This window comes from Papaver somniferum, chromosome 4 (assembly GCF_003573695.1).
Source record: "Papaver somniferum cultivar HN1 chromosome 4, ASM357369v1, whole genome shotgun sequence".
Taxonomy (NCBI): Eukaryota; Viridiplantae; Streptophyta; class Magnoliopsida; order Ranunculales; family Papaveraceae; genus Papaver; species Papaver somniferum.
This window is the reverse complement of record NC_039361.1, coordinates 26,539,148-26,547,987: the sequence shown is the minus strand read 5'-3', so window position 1 is coordinate 26,547,987 and position 8,840 is coordinate 26,539,148. Positions and strand designations below refer to the sequence as shown.

The following is an 8,840-nucleotide window of genomic DNA, read 5'->3' as shown; positions in this document are numbered from 1 at the left end:
AATATTTTGTGTTTTGGGTGCGCAACGCATATAGACATTGCACACTCAAATACGTTGGACTATATATCCTAATAATCAGATAGAAAATAAAAAAACTAGGACACGCTGGTCTTTATCAGTATAGTTGAGGACTTAAATGTAGACTACGACCTTATTATCGCTTTTTTTTTTTTTTAGAGCTTCTCCAATGACATGTGTGTGGAGATAAATGTCAAAATCCATGTAGGATGCACATCCATTTTCTCTAAAATCATTCTCCAACCCGGATGTCATAAATCAATGTATGCATGATTTTAGGTTGAAAATGTCAAGGAGAATGTCTAGTTTCCCACATTCTCCTTGACATTGTCTCTCATCCTAGTCAGTTTTTTTAAATTAAAAATATATTTATTTACTAAAATTAATTCTAATACAATAAATAATCATTTTTAGATCTAATGAAATCTTAAAATTACTAAACATAAAATTTACATTTAATAAGAAAATGATCACAGACAACACCATTGGATATGAATAACTTTTTAACTTTAAGGAAAATTTGGAATAAAGATGTCTTGTTTGTGTTCCACACGAGAAATACATGCAACAACCATTGGAGAAGCTCTTAGTTTCATTTTCCTTATTTTCTTCTCTTTCTCGGTACAGTTATCCGCTTCTCCTCCTCTCATTTTTTTCATCTCTTCTAATTCGAAATCTGGATCTACAAAATTAAACCCAATCTTTGAGAAATTAAAACCCATTTCTCCTAAACCCTTATCTCATATCAAAACTAAGTCAAACTCAATCTTTTAATAAATCAAACCCTAGAAATCGTTTTCTTCTGTGAAGTTAAACGATTATGTGTGCTTGATTCCAACCTCAAATTTCTTTTTCTGGAGATGGTATGTATAACCATAATCTTCTTACTTGTTTTTGATATTAATTATTGCTTTATTTTTACCTAGTTCTATGAATAACGTTTCTTGGTAGGTATTGTTCTGTAAAGATTTCGTGTGCTTGATTCCAATCGCAAGTTTCTTTCTATGGCGAGAACTAACGAATCCTGCAAGGTACGTATAACCCTAATCTTTTTTTTTTTTCTATTATTGCTTTATTTTTAGCTTATTCTATGAATAATAATAGAAATTGGTAGGTAATATTCTGTAAAATTTTTGCAATTTTCGTTTTTGTTACTGTATTTTAGTATGGGTTTCTTGGTGGTGGTGATGCAGATAAGAGTTGGAGATTTGGCTGTAGTTTGGTGGAGATTTTCCATTCCTAGGGGTTTGTTGCAGTGAGTGGAGATGTTGGTGGTAGTTGTTGGCTGTAAGTGTGTGGTGTTTTTCTCTTGTTGTAGTTGTTAATGGTGGTTTGGTATTGAGGATAGAGGTTCTGCAGATGTTGGCATGTGGGTGGATATTGTGTTGGTGGTGCTTGTTTGTTGATAATGCTGCTGTTTTATAAGCCTGTTCTCTTAGATTATTAATACATGTATGAAGGAATTTGAGTTGGGAGTTGGATTCAGTATTTTTTGTATATTAAGTCGTCCAATTCGAAGTCTTACTTGGTTTTTCTTGGATTTGTTACAGGGTAGAGATCTGAGATACTGTCAGAAACGCTTCTGCTATAAAGCCCTTTCCGAACACCTCACTGTCGTGTTTGCAAGAGATGTGTTTTATGAATGGTAAGGACGGCCAGTGTTGTATACCTTGGCTAACTTCTGTTTGGAACTTCGTAAATATTTGCAATGAAGGACCACCAGTGTATCTAGATCAGTCATGCTAAGAATTTTTTTATCTCTTATTGTAGTTAGCTTACAAATTTTATCTCTTATTGTAGCGTCGAATGGAGATCCTCATAGTCCGACATCGTTGCATTATATTGATTCATCAGGTCAATTGAATGCCTACCAGCAGGTTAGCCATACATCACATGAATCAACTCTGTGTCATATTCTTAAGAAAAATTCTTAACTAAAAGACACCTCCCTCCATAGTTGTAGAAAAACATGTAGGTGCTTATTAGAGAAAAAAGACAATAAACTCATAACTCCATAGTTGCTGTTTTTCTATTTTTTCTTTGCTCAAATCCAGCTAATGTTGTTTGTTTTGTTTGATTGTGATTACCATTACCCAACACCATCCACCACAATTGTTTTTTTCCATTATCAAGATGATGACATAACTCCATTTCTTGTTTATTGTGGTATAACGTGTCTTTGAGTACTATATTATTAAGAAAACATACGACTTATCTTAATGAATGAATAAATTAATCAAAGTGTTTAATGTTGGTTATTGCAGGGAGAAGGAAGATGGTGCGAAGGTGGTAATAGTTAAAAATGTAGAGAATCCATATCAAAAGCAACAAAATTTTGACAACAGGTTTAAGCTGACATTGAACAAGCTTTACGCGTGGAGTCTCGTGGAGTATGAAAGGGTTGTTATGCTTGATTCGGATAATATGTTTATACAGAAGACGGACGAGTTATTCCAATGTGGTCAATTCTGTGCTGTTTTCATTAACCCTTGTATCTTCCATACCGGCCTTTTTGTCCTGCAGGTATGTACTTCTACTCCTACTCTAACTAATTTCAATACCATTAAATCGTTCATAGAATTGATTAGTCGTTCACATTTCTTTTTCAACATCGGGTGGCGGTGCTGAATGTTTAATTTAATATGTTAACCTTTTAAGAACCACTTGTTTTCCTTAAAATGCATGCCTGGCTATACCCATCCAGCTTTATCTATTTTACTCCGCCTTCTGCATATCCTTTTTATTTTTAAAATTCAATATAAGGGAATAGTTTCAATAATACCAGAGTTATTCACAAACTGCTCCCTATGCTGGTTGGCATGGCCCAACACTAACATGAAATCTCTGAAGTAACAAAGGATGTAGGAAGCTGTAGGAAACAGAGATCATGACGGGACAGTTATCGTACGTGCTTAGGAGCATATAAACTACCCCCCAGGTCCCTAGTTTTTTCCACTTAATTCAGTTTGTATAGAAGCTTTCATGGGGTAATTCCAGTCATTGGTGAAGACAAATGAACGGTGGAAATAAATGTTGCACAAGTAGGTAGCACAATATGATACTTAGGGGATTTTGTCTACAAAGAGAAACCCGCAGCTTGAGGCCTAATCCATACTGAACCCTCATATGATTTACATTACGCTACTGCAGTACTGCTGCTGTTTGTGATGCCTCAAAAACTTACCCATTCATATGATTTTCATGTTGTTCTGTTAACATAATGTTTGGTAATAGAAAATTATAATTCTAACTTTGCTTGTTCTTGGTATTAAAAGCCATCGACGGAGGTGTTTAAGAACATGCTTCATGAAATAGAGATTGGGAGAGACAATCCAGACGGTACTGACCAGGGTTTTCTCACTGGATATTTCTCAAATTTACTTGATGAGCCAATGTTCCATCCACCTCTGAATGGAACCAAACTAGATGGTCATTACAGGCTTCCTTTAGGCTATCAAATGGATGCTTCTTACTTCTGTAAGTAAACTAAACACTCCGATCAATTTGTAAGTTCATTCCTGCTTATTCATTGTTCCATAAGAGTCCAAACTCTAAACATTGATTTTCATGTCTTCCTCTTTGTTTTTCAGATCTGAAACTCGTATGGCGAATTCCTTGTGGGCCTAACAGTGTTATCACCTTCCCGAGTGCCCCATGGATGAAACCCTGGTATTGGTGGTCATGGCCTGTCCTTCCATTAGGCTTCCCATGGCACGAGGCACGCCGAGAAACACTTGGGTAAAGTTCAACTTTTAAGCTTTCTCTACTGATCATTTCCAATACTAGTGCCGTTAATGTTGTTCTTTTTGTAAATGGTATATTCACTATTATTTCAGTCTAAAATCTTTGCTCCGGATTTCACTCTCCTGTATAGTTTTTATCTGCTTGGTTTTATTTTTCTTAATGTGGTGAGGGATAATTTGAAACAGGTATGGCGCTGAGATACCAGTAGTCGTGATCCCGGCTTTAATGTACCTAGGTGTGATGGCAGCTGCTCGGCTTGCACGACCCAACTTGTCCAAGCTATGCTCGCCCACACAAAAATCTCACATTCTTACAAACAGGGCTCAAGTTTATAGCAATGTGGTCAATCTTAGTGGCCTTCATACTTCCAGTCTTCCTCATCCCTCGGACAGTTCATCCACTCCTTGGCTGGTCACTCTATCTGCTCGGCTCTTCATCACTTGCATCAGTTGCTATCAATACTTTCCTTCTTCCAGCAGTTCATGTCTTAATACCTTGGCTGGGAATTTTCTGTTCCCTACTGGTGATGGCATTCCCTTGGTACCCCAGTGGGGTTGCAAGAGCACTCTTTGTTTTTGCCTACGCCTTCTGCTATGCACCGTTCTTGTGGGGATCACTGGTGAAAGTAGTTACGTGCTTGCAGGTATCTCTTGAGAGAGAAGCCTTCTTACCAAGATTGGGTGAATCTCCACAGCTTTCTGGATTCAGCAAGTTGTATTAAAAACGCACACGACCAGATATACATAGTGATGTAGACAAAGAAAGTGCATAAGCATTCTCAGATTCAAGATGATATTCATCAATCAGACTGGGCAGTTCAACTTATCTCTTGCTTGCTCATGCCTACTGTTAGACTGGTTGAAGCTGATTGGTTCATTATCCTTCCTGTCATTGTGCCATGTGTAGAAAAAGAATCCAGGTACCTTGTTTTCTTATGAACTAATTCATATTTTCAAATTCAGAAACTTGGATTCGTGACCGTATTTATCTTTGATTCAACCAAATAATTATATGGTTTATTATATTTCATCTGTTACATGCTTCAACTTGAGGAATTCATATGATTCATGTATATATTACAAGCTGATATATATGAATATATCTTGATGGATTGTGATGACCAATCACATATGTTCATATGAAAAATTGGGTCTTTTAGTTGATCCTAGTTGATCCACAATGGTATATGAAGGTGCAGAAATCTGCTGGAATTATTGTCGGAATTTATTTATTTTTTTTACCTGTAAACGGGTTTGCAACGTATATAAGTGTTGCTCAAATTAGAGTAATACGTTGCCTAAATTACTCTGACAGTTGCACAAATTAAAGAATCCGTTGCTCATAAAACGTTGGTTAACCAGTTGACCAACATTTGTATCCGCTCACTAATTAATTTTCCCAGCGGATATTCACGTTGCACAAAAATTTGCTACGCCATATTCCAACAGATATAGACGTTGGTGAAATTCGTTGCGACGATTATATGCGTCCTAAATCGGATGTTTTGGTGTAGTGCTTAGAAATGCAAAAGCTTGCTCTTTCCTGTAGAAAACTGAGTCAACCAAGCTCAGTATTTAATTATGGGTCTGGAAGCATAGGTATAAATGTCGTTTTTGATTCTGCCCTCAAAGGTTGTTAATATGCCCTCGAAGAGTACGGTGCTTTGATTGATGGGAAACTTAGGCGCAGGCCCAAAAAAAATAATATTCTCATTGTTAGGTCCATAATCAATTTTAGGTACCATGACACCCATAATTATTTCCGTGACACCCATAATTATATGAAATTATAAAAAATGTCTGCATGATGGATTATGCATCCGCATGACGGGTTATGCATCAGGGGTATAATTGGCAACACAACTTGGATATAACATATCTAAAAATCCGCGCCTTGGAACTTTACAAATTTTATATCGTTGAAAATATTTTTAAGAGAGCTGCGCAACGAGTACAAATAAGAATATCAAAATTTTGTTTTTCACGAAAAAATCGGAGGTGATCATCAGTTTAGGCAAATTTTTTGAAAACTTGATACATAACCATTATGCAGCCACCAAAAAAGATGCATAACACATTCTACATACGCATAATGAATTATGCAACCATTTTCTCCACTGCATAAAAAATTATGCATTTGGATAACAAAGTTATGCATCTATAACAAGTTATCTAACCATTGTTTTGGTTGTTTTTAGTGCATACATAAAAAAAATTGATGCATAATGCAGTATGCATCCATATTTACGGATGCATATCAGGTTATGCATCTATTTTCTCGATGCATAAAAGATTGTGCAACAATTTCTCGATGCATAATGCATTATGCAGTCATATTTTCGGATGCATAACAAGTTATGCATCCATTTTCACGACTGCGTAACATGTTATGTAGATATTATTGTAGGTGCATGACAAGCTATGAAGCCTCATTTTTTGTTGGTTTCAATACTAAGAAAAAAGTAGCTGTATAACGTGTTATGCAACCGTTTTCTAGACTGCATAACAAGTTATGCAAAAAAAAAAACTGCAGAACGTGTTATGCAACCAATTTCGAGAATGCATAACAAGTTATGCAACAAATTTTGTAGATGCATAACCTGTTATGCATCACTATTCACACCTTCATTTTCTTTTAAATTCACGTCACACGCACGCCAAACCCATTTGCACTTCCATCTCCTTTGCCTTGCCACTGCAGCATCCTTTTAGCTCCATTTTCTTTTAAATGCATAACCCATTGAAACCAACATCAACACCACCATTCCTAACTCACTTCACTTATCCACAGAAACATACCATGCCTAGTATTGCAAATAAAAAACTTGCTCCAGTTTACTATCATAGTTCACTTGAAAGAAAAAGGTTCCATTTGGCTAGTTCTGAGACCAGCAAAAGACATTCTCAAAAATATTTTACCATAATGTTGACAACAGAAGACTTTCTCAAGTTTAGGCAAGTGACAATTCCAGTACCCAACAAAGACAAGAGATTAAATTTCCAACAGGAACAACAAGAGAGCCTTGAACAATTTGATATATGTGTCAACAAAAGAGAGACTTTTATAATTTCTGCACTCAATCGACATAATATTTCAGTATGCACTTCGTAAAGTTGAACGGTTTCTTTAATCATTTTCCATTTATGCACAATAGCTCCATAACAGAGGATCTAGACTACTTGAACAGAAATGTGGGTAAAAATACAAAATTAAAGCAAAGAAGCATGTTTGATTGAAGACGCAAGCCATGCAGTATAGGAAAGTGAAATCTACATAAAAATGAGTAAAAGATGGCAGGAGACCTCCAAAGCAAAGGAAACAATCTACATAAATAGGAAATTGATAAGAATATATAAGGCTTGTTGGACACTACTGGTTGATGAGTGTAGTAGAATACCCGAAACTAAGAGCCTGTTTGGTATAGTTTTCAAAAACAGTTTTCTGTTTTTAAAAACAGAGAAAACAAAAAACAGGAGAAAACGCGTTTGGTAGGGACATTTTCAGAAAATGTTTTCTATCTGTTTTCTGTTTTTAAAAACAAAAAAATGAAAACAACAAATTATTGTTTTCTGTGTTTTCTCTTTTTTTCTTTTCTTTTTTCTTTTCTTCTTTTCAGAACAAAGTAAGAGATGGGGGAATGACTGCAAGTGAGTCATGGCTAATATCACTATCTCTTAGACGAATCTTTACATTTGATCCGATTTAGTTGGTTTTCCTTGTTTTCAAAAACAGTTTACCAAATAATTTTTAGAAAATGAAAACAAGGAAAAAAGGGTATGTTTTTAAAACAGTGGAAAACTATTTTTGAAAACTGTTTTTGAAAACCGTACCAAACAGGCCCTAACTTTTCCCGAAAATAGAAGGCGTAATAGTATTATCATAGTTTAGCCATCCTAATTTGTTTGTAATATAGGGATGACTTAATTAGATGGTTCCTGGACAAACTCATACCAAATGACTGAAAAATCCAACCTTTAATCTTTTAATGGTATCCTGACAAGGCTAGAACTCTTTGGAACTGAATTACCAACAGATCTAGTGTATGCCAAGTTAAGCACCCTTATAAACCACTTGAGTTGAACCCTTTGGAATTTACAAATCAATCATGACCCCATACATCCCCTTCGAATCCATTCAATTTAATTTGAATCATCTGATCAAAACATGCATGGAAATAAAGTTTGTAATTGATGAATAACCAAAAATTACAGAAGAAGAAAAAAATCTAAAAATACACGAACTGAACCAGGAAAAAAGTATCGATGAATAATTGATGAATAACCGAAAAAAGATTATATCAATCAATATGAATCAAACAAAAATCATTAAAAAAGGGAGGGGAATAGGAAAAAAAAATACCTGCGTTGAGAATAGTCAAAAATGACAAGAAAATCACACCTTGTATATACAGATCTTAAGTATTTTATGGACTAAATGCAATATACAGAACTCTAAATCAATTTGTTACCTTAAAAATTGTTCGACTGTGTAAACCAAAGCTCCTCCGCGCCGAGATCTGAAAAATTTGTTTCTGAAAAAACCCAGAATAGATACGGAAAGACGAAAACAGAAATTTTAAAAATTATGGGTCAATAAATAATTTTATCAGCCAAAATGGGTGCGCGTTTGTAGTTTACCGACGGTGGGTTTCTGTGTGGAAAAATCTACAGAATTGGGTTTGATTGTAGTTTTCACTTGATTGAAGGGTCAAAGCGAAGCCCATGAGAGTTGTTGCTCCGTGGATCCGAACCATTATGCGATGCAACTAAGGCATTATATATAATATTATGTATATCCCTACCTACAACGATTTCTTCCTCGGTAAGTGGAATGTGGGAGCATGGAGGCGGTATCTACTGTAAACATTTGCCTTATAGTGTCTGATTCAAGACGCATTCCTCTTGATTTTTTTAAAACATTATATTTTTCTAGGTAGTAAATAGATATCGTATATCTTTATTACCTTTTTTTAGATTAAAATCAAATTAAGATAATAATTTATAGATTTAATAAAGGCTTGTTGTAAACAACCAATAAGGTTGTTTTGTTACTTTAAAGGAGTACGCACAAAATTGGAC

The 8,840-nt window shown here is 35.2% G+C and overlaps 1 pseudogene; it reads left to right on the top strand.

The window, feature by feature from the left end:
* The first annotated feature begins 654 nt into the window (after positions 1-654).
* LOC113273644 lies at positions 655-4,877 on the top strand (annotated as a pseudogene).
* Positions 4,878-8,840: the final 3,963 nt, after the last annotated feature.